Genomic DNA, 14896 nt, shown 5'->3' on the forward strand with positions numbered 1-14896 from the left:
CGCACCTGCGGCTCTTCTTCCCGCACCTGCAGCTCTTCTTCTTGCACAGCCATCATGGACTGTAGAGGAGAAAGTTCCAAATGTAAATAGAGGAAACAATATCTGCCATGTTTATATTTTAACACGGAGGCAAATGCTTTTGCATATCATATCACTATCAGCCAGTAATGCAAGAGAAAACGAAACAAGAATAGGGCTCTGCAAGGGCTGTTCCAGAGCCCTTGCAACTTGAAGAAGATAATGAAGGGCATTTCATGCAGGTAAGAAGTGTCTCCTCAGTGTTACCAACCCAATTTCTGAAAGAAAAAAGATGGTAAAATACTTAACTCCCAGCCACGTGTGGTGGCTCACGCATGTAATTCCAGCACTTTGGGAGGCTAAGGTGGGTGGATCACCTGAGGTTGAGAGCTCGAGACCAGCCTGACCAACATGGAAAAACTCTGTCTCTACTAAAAATAAAAAATTAGCTGGGCATGGTGGTGCATGCCTATAGTCCCAGCAACTCGAAAGCCTGAAGCACAAGAATCACTTGAACCCTAGAGCTAGAAGTTGCAGTGAGCTGAGACTGCACATAGCACTCCAGCATGGTGGCTCACACCTGTAATCCCAACACTCTGGGAGGCCGAGGCGGGCAGATCAACTGAGGTTGGGAGTTCAAGACCAGCCTGACCAACATGGAGAAACTCCATCTCTACTAAAAATACAAAATTACCTTGGCATGGTGGTGCATGTCTGTAATCCCAGCCACTCGGGAGGCTGAGACAGGAGAATTGCTTGAACCCAGGAGGCAGAGGTTGCAGTGAGCCGAGGTCGCGCCACTGCACTCCAGCCTGGTGCCTGGTGACGGAGTGAGACTCTGTCTCAAAAAAAAAAAAAATAAAATAAATAAATAAATAAATAAACTTATCTCGGCATAACATTATCTTCAAATTCATCATCTGCATTTCTAATAGGAGATTTTCTTTTAGCTCTTTCGCTTGTGCTCACCAGACAAGGTTTGATAGCAACTATTTGTCACCAGCACAGATGAACCAATTCAAGGAGAGCAATAAACAGGACTATTAAGTTCCCCCAAAGAAAGTCCTTAGAATAAAATATCTCCTCTGGTTGCCACAAGAGTAAGACAATGGTCCATTATATAAAATTCCAATCTAATAAATGATTAAATTTAATGTTGTCTGTTTTCCAAATGTTTTATTTTGTTCAGGCTCTGTTGTGGTGACCAGGGATTGGAAAATGACTGCAAAGAGGCTCTGCGGAACCTGGGGAGGTAAGAAACGTATTCTAAGAGGGGACTGAGGTGATGGCTGCAAAATTCTTTTTTTTTTTTTAATATGTATATATTTTTTAAAGACGAGGTTTCACCATGTTGGTCAGGCTGTTCTTGAACTCTTGACCTCAGGTGATCCACCCACCTTGGCCTCCAAAGTGCTTGGATTACAGGCGTGAGCCACCACGCCCGGCCGATGGCTGCAAAATTCATAATCTACTTAAATTATTCAATTCTACATTTGCGATTAGTGACTGTCATTACAAGTACTTGTTAAATGAAATTTCTGGTTTCTGGCCGGGCGCGGTGGCTCACGCCTGTAATCCCAGCACTTTGGGAGGCCGAGACGGTTGGATCACGAGGTCAAGAGAGTGAGACCATCCTGGCCAACATGGAGAAACCCGGTCTCTATTAAAAATACAAAAATATTAGCCGGATGTGGTGGCACGCGCCTGGAGTCCCAGCTACAAGGGAGGCTGAAGCGGAGGAATCACTTGAACCAAAGAGAGGGAGGTTGCAGGGAGCCAGGATTGCGCCACTGCACTCCAGCCTCGTGAGAGAGCAAGAATCCGTTGAAAATCAATCAATCAAACAATCAATTCATCAACAAATGCGAGACAGCCTCTAAATCATTATATAGATAGTTAAGGAAATGAATAAATGCAAGCCTGCACACAAATACATAAGTATATAAATAAATGTAGCCAGCCTGGGTTTAAATAAATAAATGAGTAAATGTGAGCCTGCCTCTAAATAATTACATAGTTACACAGATAAATACATAAATCCAAGCCTGCCTCCAAATATATAAATAATTGCTACCTGCTTCTCCATAAGTACATAAGTAAATAAATAAATAAATGTAAGTCTGCCTCTAAATAAATCGATAGATAGATACATAAATCAATAAATAAATAGCCCCACTTGGAGACTCATGCTTTTAATCCCCCATCAACTGGAAGCCTGAGGAGGGTATATTACCTGAGGTCAGGACATCGAGACCAGTCTGGCCAAGATGGCGAAAGAAACCCTGTCTCTATTTAAAAAATAATAAGGTGAAAATAATTAATTAAAAAAAAAAAATATATATATATATATATATATATGTATATACACAAATAAATAAATGCAAGATGGTCTGCCTGCCTCTAAGTAAACAAATAAATAAGTAAGTAAATAAATAAAGGCAGGGTGCAGTGGCTCACGCCTGTAATCCCAGCACTTTTGGAGGCCGAGACAGGCAGATGACGAGGTCAAGAGATCGAGACCATTCTGGCCAACATGGTGAAACCTCGTCTCTACTAAAAATAGAAAAATATTAGCCAGGAGTGGTGGCACGTGCCTGTGGTCCCAGCTACTCGGGAGGCTGAGGCAGAAGAATTGCTTGAACCCAGGAGGTGGAGGCTGCAGTGAGCCAAGACTGCACAACTGCACTCCAGCCTGGTGACAGAGAAGACTCCGTTTTAAATAAATAAGTAAATAAATAATAAATAAATGCGAGCCTGCATCTAAGTTAATAAATGCAAGCCTGCCTCTAAATCATTAAACAGATAGATAAGTAAATAAACAAATGCAAGGCTGCACACTAATACATATGTATATAAATAAAGGTTGCGAGCCTGGGTCTAAATAAATAAATGAGTAAATGTCAGGCTGCCTCTAAATAATTAGATAGCTAGATAGATAAATACATCAATCCAAGCCTGCCTCAAAATACACAAATAAAGTAAATAAATATAGAAATAACTAAATGCCACCTGCTTCTCCGTAAGTATGTCAGTAAATAAATAAATAAATGCAAGTTTGCCTCTAAATAAATCGATTCATACATAGATAAAGAAATCAATAAATAAATAGCCCTGCTTGGTGGCTCATGCTTTTAATCCCCCGCCCATTTGGAGCCTGAGCTGGGCATATCACCTAAGGTGAGGACATTGAGACCAGCCTGGCAAAGGTTCTCTTTAAAAAGAAAACCCTGTCTCTATTTAAAAAAAGTAGTAAGACAAAAATAATGAAATAAATAAATATAGATTTATATATATAAATAAATGCAAGACGGCATGCCTGCCACTAAGTAAATAAATAAGTAATTCAGTAAATAAATAAACAAAGGTGGGTGCAGTGGCTAAAGTCTGTAATCCCAGCACCTTGGGAAGCCAAGTCGGGCGGATCACCTGAGGTCGGGAGTTCAAGACCTGACTGACCAACATGGTGAAACCCTGTCTTCAAAAAACAATAAAAAAAAGAAAAAGAAAAAAAAGGAAATAAGTAAATAAATGCAAGAGTGCCTCTAAATCACTATAGTTAAGAAAATGAATAAATGTAAGCCTGCACACAAATACATAAGTATAAAAATAATGTTGTGAGCCTAAGTCTGAATAAAATAAATGAGTAAACGTGAGCCTGCCTCTAAATAATTAGATAGCTAGCTAGATAAATACATAAATCCAAGCCTGCCTCCAAATATAAAAATAAATAAATAAGTAAATTCGACCTGCTTCCCCATAAATACATCAGCAAACAAATAAATAATGCAAGTCTGCGTCTAAATAAATCAATTAATAGATAGATAAATAAATCCATAAATAAGCAGCCCCACTTGGTGGCTCATGTTTCTAATCCCCCACCCACTGGGAGCCTGAGCCGGCTATATCACCTGAGGTCAGGACATCGAGATCAGCCTGGCCAAGATGGTGAAAGAATCCCTATCTCTATTTAAAAAAACAATAAGGTGAAAATTATTAAATAAATAAATAAAAATATAAATACATAAATGCAAGACAGCCTGCCAGCCTCTAAGTAAATAAATCAGTAATTAGGCAAATAAATAAAGAAAGGCTGGGCGAGATGGCTCAGTCCTGTAATCCCAGCACTTTGGAAGGCCGAGATGGGCGGATCGCAAAGTCAAGAGATCGAGACCATCCTGGCCGACATGGTGAAACCCTGTCTCCACTAAAAATACAAAAATATTAGCCAGGCACGGTGGCACTCGCCTGCGATCCCAGATACTCTGGAGGCTGAGGAGGAAGAATCGCTTGAACTCAGGAGGCGGAGGTTGCAGTAAGCCAAAATTGGGCCAGTGCACTCCAGCCTGGTGACAGAGCAAGACTCCCTCTAAGATAAATAAACAAACAAACAAATTATAAATGAGTAAATAAATGCAAGACTGCCTCTAAATCATTATACAGACAGTTAAGAAAATGAATAAAAGCAAGCCTGCACACAAATACATAAGTATAAAAACAATATTGTGAGCCTGGGTCTAAATTAAGTAAATAAATAAATAAAGGCCGGGTGCAGCGGCTAAAGCCTGTAATCCCAGCACCTTGCTGGGTCACGAGGTCAAGAGATCAAGACCATCCTGGCCGACATGGTGAAACCCCATCTCTACTAAAAATACAAAAATATTAGCCAGGCGCGGTGGCACTCGCCTGTGGTCCCAGATACTCCGGAGGCTAAGGAGGAAGAATCGCTTGAACCCAGGAGGCGGAGGCTGCAGTAAGCCAAGATTGGGCCAGTGCACTCCAGCCTGGTGACAGAGCAAGACTCTGTCTAAAATAAATAAAGAAATTGGCCCGGCGCAGTGGCTCCCACCTGTAATCCAAACACTTTGGAGGCCAAGGCGGGCGGATCACCTGAGGTCCGGAGTTCAAGACCTGACTGACCAACATGGTGAAACCCCGTCTTTAAAAATAAGAAAAAGAAAAAAAGAAAATAAAAAGCAAATAAGTAAATAAACAAATAAGTAAATAAATGCAAGACTGCCTCTAAATCATTATAGTTAGGAAAATGAATAAATGCAAGCCTGCACACAAATACGTAAGTATAAAAATAATGTTGTGAGCCTGGGTCTAAATAAAATAAACGAGTAAACATGAGCCCGCCTCTAAATAATTAGATAGCTAGACAGATAAATACATAAATCTGAGCCTGCCTCCAAATATATAATTAGCCCCGCTTCTCCATAAGTACATCAGCAAATAAATAAATAAATGCAAGTCTGCCTCTAAGTAAATCAATTAATTGATAGATAAATAAATCCATAAATAAGCAGCCCCACTTGGTGTCTCCTGTTTCTAATCCCTCGCCCATTGGGAGCCTGAGCTGGCTATATCACCGGAGGTCATGACATCGAGACCAGCCTGGCCAAGATGGTGAAAGAAACCCTGTCTCTATTTAAAATATAATAAGGTGAAAATAATTAAATAAATAAACACATATATATATACACACACATATATATATAAATGTCAGATGGCCTGCCTACCTCTAAGTAAATAAATAAATAAGTAAGTAAATAAAGAAAAGTAAGTAAGTAAAGAAAGGCCGGGTGTGGTGGCTCATGCCTGTAATCCCAGCACTTTGAGGGGCCGAGACAGGCAGATCACGAGGTCAAGAGGTCAAGACCATTCTGGCCAACATGGTGAAACCTCGTCCCTACTAAAAATACAAAATTATTAGCCAGGCCTGTTGGCACACACCTGTGGTCCCAGCTACTCGGGAGGCTGAGGCGGAAGAATCGCTTGAACCCAGGAGGCGGAAGTTGCAGTGAGCCAAGATTGCACAAAAGCACTCCAGCCTGGTGACACAGCAAGACTCTGTCTAAAATCAATCAATCAATCAATCAATCAATCAATCAGAGCCTGCATCTATGTAAATAAATGCAAGCCTGCCTCTAAATCATTATACAGATAGGTAAGTAAATGAATAAATGCAAGGCTGCACACTAATACGTAAGTATATAAATAAATGTTGCAAGCCTGGGTCTAAACAAATAAATGAGTAAATGTGAGCCTGACTCTAAATAATTAGATAGCTAGATAGATAAATACAGAAATCCAAGCCTGCCTCCAAATATATACATAATTAAATGCCACCTGCTTCTTCATAAGTATGTCAATAAATAAATGCAAGTCTGCCTCTAAATATAACAATTAATAGATAGATACATAAATCAATAAATAAATAGCCCCCCTTGGGGGCTCATGCTTTTAATCCCCCACCAATTGGGAGCCTGAGCCGGGTATATCACCTGAGGTCAGTACATCGATACCAGCCTGGCCAAGATGGTGAAAGAAACCCTGTCTCTATTTTAAAAACAATAAGGTGAAAATAATTAAATAAATATATATATATATATAAATAAATAAATGCAAGATGGCCTGCCTGCTTGTAAGTAAATAAATAAGTAAGTAAGTAAATAAAGGCTGGGCTCAGTGGTTCCCGCCTGTAATCCCATCACTTTGGGAGGCCAAGACAGGCGGATCACAAGGTCAAGAGATTGAGACCATTCTGGTCAACATGGTGAAACGTCGTCTCTACTAAAAATACAAAAATACTAGCCAGGCATGGTGGCAAACACCTGTGGTCTCAACTGCTCGGGAGGCTGAGGCGGAAGTATCGCTTGAACCCAGGAGGCAGACGTTGCAGTGAGCCAAGATTGCACAACTGCACTCCAGCCTGGTGACAGAGCAAGACTCCGTCTAAAACAAATCAATCAATCAATAAATAAATCCGAGCCTGCATCTAAGTAAATCAATGCAAGTCAGTCTCTAAATCATTATATCGATAGATAAGTAAATAAATAAATGCAAGGCTGCACACTAATACATAAGTATATAAATAAATGTTGCGAGCCTGGGTCTAAATAAATAAATGAGTAAATGTCAGGCTGTCTCTAAATAATTAGATAGCTAGATAAATACATCATTCCAAGCCTGCTTCAAAATATATAAATAAATAAATAAGTAAATAAATATAGAAATAACTAAATGCAATCTGCTTCTCCATAATACGTCAGTAAATAAATAAATAAATGCAAGCTTGCCTTTAAATAAATTGATTGGTAGACAGATAAATAAATCAATAAATAAATAGCCCCGCTTGATGGCTCATGATTTTAATCCCCTGCCCATTTGGAGCCTGAGCCAGGTACATCACCTGAGGTCAGGACATAGAGACCAACCTGGCCAAGATGGTGAAAGGAACCCCGTCTCTATTTAAGAAAATAGTAAGGTGAAAATGATTAAATAAATAAATATAGATTTATATAAATTAATAAATGCAACACGGCCTGCCTGCCAACTAAGTAAATAAATAAATAAATAAAGGCCGGGTGCAGTGGCTAAAACCTGTAATCCCAGCACCTTGAGAGGCTAAGATGCGCAGATCACGAGGTCAAGAGATCGAGACCATCCTGGCCGACATGGTGAAACCCCATCTCTACTAAAAATACAAAAATGTTAGCCAGGCACAGTGGCACTCGCCTGTGCTCCCAGATACTCCAGAGGTTGAGGAAGAAGAATCGCTTGAACCCAGAGGGTGGAGGTCACAATAAGCCAAGACTGGGCCAGTGCACTCCAGCCTGGTGACAGAGCAAGACTCCCTCCAAAATAAATAAATAAGTAAGTAAATACATGCGAGACTGCCTCTAAAGTATTATACAGATAGTTAAGAAAATGAATAAATGCAAGCCTGCACACAAACACGTAAGTATAAAAATCATGTTGTGAGCCTGGGTCTAAATAAAACAAATGAGTAAATGTGAGCCTGCCTCTAAATAATTAGATAGCTAGATAGATAAATACATAAATCCAAGCCTGCCTCCAAATATATAAATAAATAAATAAATAAGTAAATTCGACCTGCTTCTCCATAAGTACATCAGCAAATAAATAAATAAATAAATGCAAGTCTCCCTCTAAATAGATCGATTAATAGATAGGTAAATAAATCAGTAACTAAGCAACCCCTCTGGTGGCTCATGTTTTTAATGCCCCGCCCATTGGGAGCCTGAGCCGGCTATATTACCTGAGGTCAGGACATCAAGACCAGCCTGGCCAAGATGGTGAAAGAATCCCTGTCTCTATTTAAAAAAATAATAAGATGAAAATAATTAAATAAATAAATAAAAATATAAATAAATAAAAGCAAGCCGGCCTTCCTGCCTCTAAGGAAATAAATCAATAATTATGTAAATAAATAAATAAAGGCCGGGCGAGATGGCTCAGTCCTGTAATCCCAGCACTTTGGGAGGCCGAGATGGTTGGATCACGAGGTCAAGAGATTGAGACCATTCTGTCCAACATGGAGAAACCCAGTCTAAAAATACAAAAATATTAGCTGGGTGTGGTGGCACGCACCTGGGTTCCCAGCTACAAGGGAGGCCGAGGCGGAAGAATCGCTTGAACCGCTTTGGAGGAGGTTGCAGTGAGCCAGGATTGTGCCACTGCACTCCAGTCTGGTGAGAGCAAGAATCTGTCTAAAATTAATCAATCAATCAATCAATCCATCAAGAAATGCGAGACAGCCTCTAAATCATTATATACATAGTTAAGAAAATGAATAAATGCAAGCCTGCATAAATCCAAGCCTGTCTCAAAATATACAAATAAATAAGTAAATAAATATAAATACAAACGTTAGCCAGGCATGGTGGCATGGCCCTGTAATCCCAGCTACTGAGGAGGCTGAGACAGGAGAATCACTTGAACCTGGGAGGCAGTGGTTGCAGTAAGCCGAGATTGTGCCACCAGTTTCCAGCGTCGGCAAAATAGCAAGACTCCATCTCAAAAAAACCCCAAACTTATCCGGAACCTCTGTCTCTATTTCTAATAAATTGCTTTTCTGAAAAAAAAAAAAAAAGTCACAAAATCAACTGGTCCTATCATACCTTACGTCTGCCTTCATTTTCCTGGTACAAAGAAAACATTGTTAAAGCCCAACAATAAATTAGAAAACTGCTGAATAGTAAAAAATAAATGAAAAGGCACTAAAGAAGATGGCTGATCATTAGCAGCTCAGGCTCGTAGCTCCCAGTGAAAGCACAGAGAACGAGAGGACGCCACACTTTCAGACGAGTTTTTGTTGCTCATGGACCAAGAGATTCCCAGCAGAGGAGCCCCACGGGTAGCCAGGGCGACTCTTGTGGCCGGCGCGGCGGTTTTGCTCACACCTCAGCGCAGTAGTTCTTGGTGTAGAGTCCGGAGATTCCCGGGCAGAAAAGCACCATCAATCTTAACACCGCTGTTTTGGCCGGCGCAGTGGATTGCTTAGATTTTGGCGCTGGAAATCAACAAGTTGGACGTCCACTCAGAGACCTAGTTAGAAAGTCGGTAATTACAAAGACGACAGAGGGATAAATACATAATGAAGGGAAGAAATCAGCCTAAAAAGGCAGAGAATACTCAAAATCAGAATGCCTCTCCCTCTACAGGGGATCACAATTCCTCATCAGTTAATGGAACAAGGATTAATGGAGAACGAGTGTGTTCCAATAACAGAAGCAGGTTTCAAAAGGTGCGTGATAAGAAACTTCTGTGAATTAAAAGAACTTGTTCTAACCCAATGCAAAGAAACTAAGAACCTTGAAAGAAGATTTGATGAAATGTTAACGAGAATGGACAATTTAGAGAGGAATATAAGTGAATTGATGGAGCTGAAAAACACAACACGAGAACTTCACGAAGTATGCACAAGTTTAAACAGTCGAATTGATCAAGCAGAAGAAAGGATATCAGATGTCGAGGACCAGCTTAGTGAAATGAAACGAGAAGACAAGAATGGAGAAAAAAGGATAAAAAGGAATGAGCAAAGTCTCCAGGAAATATGGGACTATGTGAAAAGACCTAATTTACGTTTGATAGGAGTACCTGAATGTGATGAAGAGAATGAATCCAAGTTGGAAAATACTCTTCAGGATATCATTCAGGAAAACTTTTCCAACCTAGCAAGGCAGGGTAATATTCAACTTATTCAATTTTCATCTTATTATTTTTTTAAATAGAGACAGGGATTCTTTCACCATCTTGGCCAGGCTGGTCTTGATGTCCTGACCTCAGGTAATATAGCCGGCTCAGGCTCCCAATGGGCGGGGCATTAAAAACATGAGCCACCAGAGGGGTTGCTTAGTTATTGATTTATTTATCTAATATTCAACGCCAGGTAATACAGAGACCACCACAAAGATATTCTTCAAGAAGACCAACCCCAAGGCACATAATCGCCAGATTTATTAGGGTTGAAATGAAGGAGAAAATACTAAGGGCAGCCAGAGAGAAAGGTCAGGTTACCCACAAAGGGAAACCTATCAGACTTACAGCAGATCTCTCAGCAGAAATCCCACAAGCCAGAAAAGAGTGGGGGCCAATATTTAACATCCTTAAAGAAAAGAACTTTCAACCCAGAATTTCATATCCAGCCAAACTAAGCTTTACAAACGAAGGAAAAATTAAATCTTTTGCAAACAAACAGGCACTTAGAGACTTCGCCACCACCAGGCCTGCTTTACAAGAGCTTCTGAAAGAAGCACTATATATAAAGGAACAACCAATATCAGCCTTTCCAAAAATATATCAAAAAGCAAAGAGCATTAATACAATGAAAAGTTTACACCAACTAATGGGCAACATACAGCTAGCATCAAATGGCAGTATTAAACTTACATAAATTCTAATTGGATAAAAAGCCAAAACCCATGGGTATGCTGCATCCAGACCCATCTCACATGCAACGATACACAAAGACTCAAAACAAAGAGGAGGAGGAAGATTTACCAACCAAACAAGAGAGTAAAAATAAACAAATAAATAAAATGCAAGAGATGCAATTCTCGCCTCTGATAAAGTAGACTTTAAAGCAACAAAGATCAAAAGAGGCAAAGAAGGACATTACATAATGGCAAAAGGATCAATGTAACAAGAAGAGCTAACAATTCTATAGATCAACAAGACAGAAAATTAACAAGGACATCCAGGACTTGAACTCAGACCCGGAACAAGTAAACTTCATAAACATTTACAGAACTCTCCACTTCAAATACACAAAATATACATTACCACCTCACACCTATTCCAAAAGTGACTACATAATTGGAAGTAAATCACTCCTCAGTAATCACATAGCATTTCATAGGTTTAAATGAAATATTGGTTGGCTGCTTGTTTGTTATTTTCTTCCCTTATTCCTTCCTGTCTACATCATTAAGTATAATTATTGGTATAAAAGAGGTTTTCAATACCCATTACTAAACTGCATTCTAGCCTGGGCAAGAAAGCAATACTCCCATTCTCTCTCTCTCTTTCTCTTCCTTTTTCTTCCTCTTCTTCATTCTTTTTTTCTTTCTTCAAAAAAAAAAAAAAGAAAAAGAAAAAGAAACATGGCCCTGTCAACACTTTAATTTGAGCCATGTTAGACCTAATTTCAGACTTCTGATCTCTAGAACTATAAAATCATAAGTCTGTGTTTTTTTAGCCACTGTTTGTGATAATTTGTTAGAGAAGCAACAGGAAACTAACACATTCCTGCTGCATCCTTGATCTGGATTTCTTCTTCCTTCTACTCCATCTATCCAAAATCCACCCAGGCTTAATACAATCTTTAGGTGTATTGGGTGCTTATCATATGCAAAACATCTGGCTAGATACCAGTAGATAAAGAATGCAAGATACAAAGATGAACAAGAGACCTGCTCCCAACTTCAAAAGAGCTCCAAGTCTGGGGCAAGGGAGGCAAAAAAAAAAAAGGTGCTAAAATAGAAGGCAAAATGAGGAAAAGAAATGAAAGGAATATAAAATGATCCAGAGAGGTATCATATATATGAACAAAAATCAAGAGGTAGAACAAAATGTATTCATCATGATGGCTCTCGGTGGTCTCAGGGTGATATTAGCCATCCGAATTAATATATTTTCTTCAATGATATTAAATAAATATCAGTGCCCTTTATAGCCCGACTTTTTTTTTTTTTTTTTTAGGAGACGGAGTTTCGCTCTTGTTACCCAGGCTGGAGTGCAATGGCGCGATCTCGGCTCACCGCAACCTCCACCTCCTGGGTTAAGGCAATTCTCCTGCCTCAGCCTCCTGAGTAGCTGGGATTACAGGCACGCGCCACCATGCCCAGCTAATTTTTTGTATTTTCAGTAGAGACGGGGTTTCGCCGTGTTGACCAAGATGGTCTCGATCTCTTGACCTCGTGATCCACCCGCCTCGGCCTCCCAAAGTGCTGGGATTACAGGCGTGAGCCACCGCGCCCGGCTTTTTTTTTTTTTTTTTGGAGACAGACAGTCTCTCTGTCACCAGGCTGGAGCGCAGTGGCGCGATCTTGTCTCACTGCAACCTCCGCCTCCTGGGTTCAAGTGATTCTCTTGCCTCAGCCTTCCAAGTAGCTGGGACTACCTGCGCACACTACCATGCCCTGCGAATTTTTGTATTTTCGGTAGAGATAGGGTGTAGCCTTACTTTTATAATAGAACAGCCTTTAATAGGACATGGATCACAAAAGGAAAGGAACACACATTGAGTGCTGACTATATGCAAGGCATTGTTTTAGACACCAAAGCGCTGTTCTCATTTAATCTCTGCAATCACTGTGTGAAACAGGCACTATTCCTGACTTAAGATTTTGACACTGAGGCTCAGAGCAATCCATAAAACAAATGACGACATGGGTAGCCCCAGTAATTGTCCCTGTTTTTTATCCCCTGTTCAGTATCATAAGCATCTACACTTCAGGAATAAAAAAAGGCATAAAAAGAACACAATAGTTAAACAAATAAAAATTTCAACAAAGAATAAAAGGAAAAAATAGCCATTCTCTTACCTCTCTGGATGGGCATGGAACTTCACCAGACTGCTAGAGAGCTGTCTCTTTGCCTCTAAGTCCTCACTGAGCTGACTCTGTTCATCTACTAGTCCTTCTAGCATCAGCAGCAACTGAGGAAAGAAGAGAGAAGAAGCAATACACAAATGGCACAGTGAGACATGAAGCCACAGTTCATCCTGAGAAACAAGAAAATGCATTAGCATGTACTATGACTTAAAAAGCCCGCTATCTTAGTTTTAAGTTTTTGATAGTATTTTATAGTTTTCCCAAGAAGCAAGAAAATGCATTAGCATGTACTATGACTTAAAAAGTCCGCTATCTTAGTACTTAAGCTTTTGATAGTTTTGTATAGTTTTCAAATCAATGTCATATTCACTATCTTTTTAATCTTTAAAACCCTGTAAGGTGGAATTCAAACATGGGAGCAAAAAGAAGAAAAAGGAGAGAGAACCTGGAAGCTCAGGAAAGCAGCTAAGAGAAAGGAGTAAGAGGGAAACGGGACAGGCAAGAGGGAAACATATATAATAGGAGTTATCAGTATTCTTCATTCATTCAATAAATATTTATTGAGCACCTTCTATGGGAAAGACTCTGTTCCAGATTCTAAGGGAAAGCCTACTATCTAGTGGAGGAAAAAAACATTCATTAATCATAGACGTGTGCCATTGTGAGTGTAATAGTGCTATAAAGATAACAAGCTATGACAATGTATAACCAACAGAGAGCTGTTTAAAGTAGAGCTGAAAGCCTGAGTAGTTAGTGAGAGAGATGCTAATGGAGACAGGGAGTACAGGCAAATAAGTCTGTTGGAAAAGAAAGGTTAAACGGGGCTGTAGCTATAAAGTTGGGGCAAAGGCAGGGGTTTCTTTCTCTTTTTTTAGACTGGGAGAGATGTGAACATGGTTAAATGCAGATAGAGGAGAAAGATTCAGTTGAGAGGGAGATGACTTAGGTATGAGTGTGAGGGATAACTATTGCTATGTGTCCAAAAGAACTGCTGCTCTTTACAGAACCACACGTCAGAAAGAGGCATCTATAGCTGCTACCGATCAAAGTAGGAAACTTTAGAGCAGTTTCCCGATGAAATACCATTTATGAAAAACCAATACCATGGTTTATTTCACAGTAGAAAAACAAGGTTTGTGCCGGGTGTGGTGGTATGCACCTGCAGCTCCAGCTACTCAGGAGGCTGAGGCAGGAAGATGCCTTGAGCCCCAGAGTTTGAGGCTGCAGTGAGCCATGGTCGTACCACTGCACTCGAGCTTGGGTGACACAGTGAGACTCCGTGTGTGTGTGTGTGTGTGTGTGTGTGTGCGCGCGCGTAGAGAGAGAGAGACATTGAGAGTGAGAGTGTGAGAGTGAGAGAGTGAGAGTGAGAGAGTGAGAGAGAGAGAGAGAGAGTGAGAGTCTATATTCCAGTGACTTACCTGTTGTCTTTGGTTTCCTCAAATTTCTTGACCTAGGATTCTACTGAAGCAACTGTTTCCCAAAGAAGTAATACTTTCTGGGTCAGGCGTTCCACAGCTGATATGTCTTCAGGATAACCAGTTGTATTTGCAGGTCCTAGAAGTCAAAAAGTAAGTGTAAACATGAAAATAGTAATAAAAGTATTATTCAGTTGACAAGCAGAGAACAAATGTTCTTGAGACAGTCCGCCTATACTTTCAAGTGGGATATTGATAAGCACTGGGCAAGGGATTCAATGTGTGCATAGTGTCTGAAGATGCCCTACAGGTAATCTGAGATGTGAACATTTCCAATGATCTGTAAAAAGTTTTGAAGGACCTTTATGAGGTCTTCATTAATCTGTATTTTCCTGGTGAGAGGCTCCATATCAGCAGCCTGCACCTGCGGCTCCTCTTCCGCACTTGCGGCTCCTCTGCACCTGCGGCTCTTCTTCCGCACCTGTGGCTCCTCTTCCCGAACCTGCGGCTCCTCTTCCGCACCTGCGGCTCTTCCTCTTGCACCTGTGGCTCTTCTTCCACACCTGCGGCTCTTCTTCCTGCACCTGCGGCTCTTCTTCC

The 14896-nt window shown here is 40.4% G+C and overlaps 1 long non-coding RNA gene across 1 annotated transcript; it reads right to left on the bottom strand.

Moving 5' to 3' along the window:
- Window positions 1-8: 8 nt before the first annotated feature.
- Window positions 9-14889, bottom strand: LOC135272257 (uncharacterized). Its single transcript, XR_010340362.1, has 4 exons — window positions 14778-14889; window positions 14300-14435; window positions 12870-12982; window positions 9-59 (listed from the first exon to the last, which is right to left on the bottom strand). It is a non-coding gene; the product is annotated as an uncharacterized LOC135272257 (long non-coding RNA).
- Window positions 14890-14896: the final 7 nt, after the last annotated feature.

The sequence above is a fragment of the Aotus nancymaae genome, unplaced genomic scaffold, assembly GCF_030222135.1.
Source record: "Aotus nancymaae isolate 86718 unplaced genomic scaffold, 86718_ANA_hifiasm-v0.15.2.pri h1tg000108l, whole genome shotgun sequence".
In the NCBI taxonomy this organism is placed as follows: Eukaryota; Metazoa; Chordata; class Mammalia; order Primates; family Aotidae; genus Aotus; species Aotus nancymaae.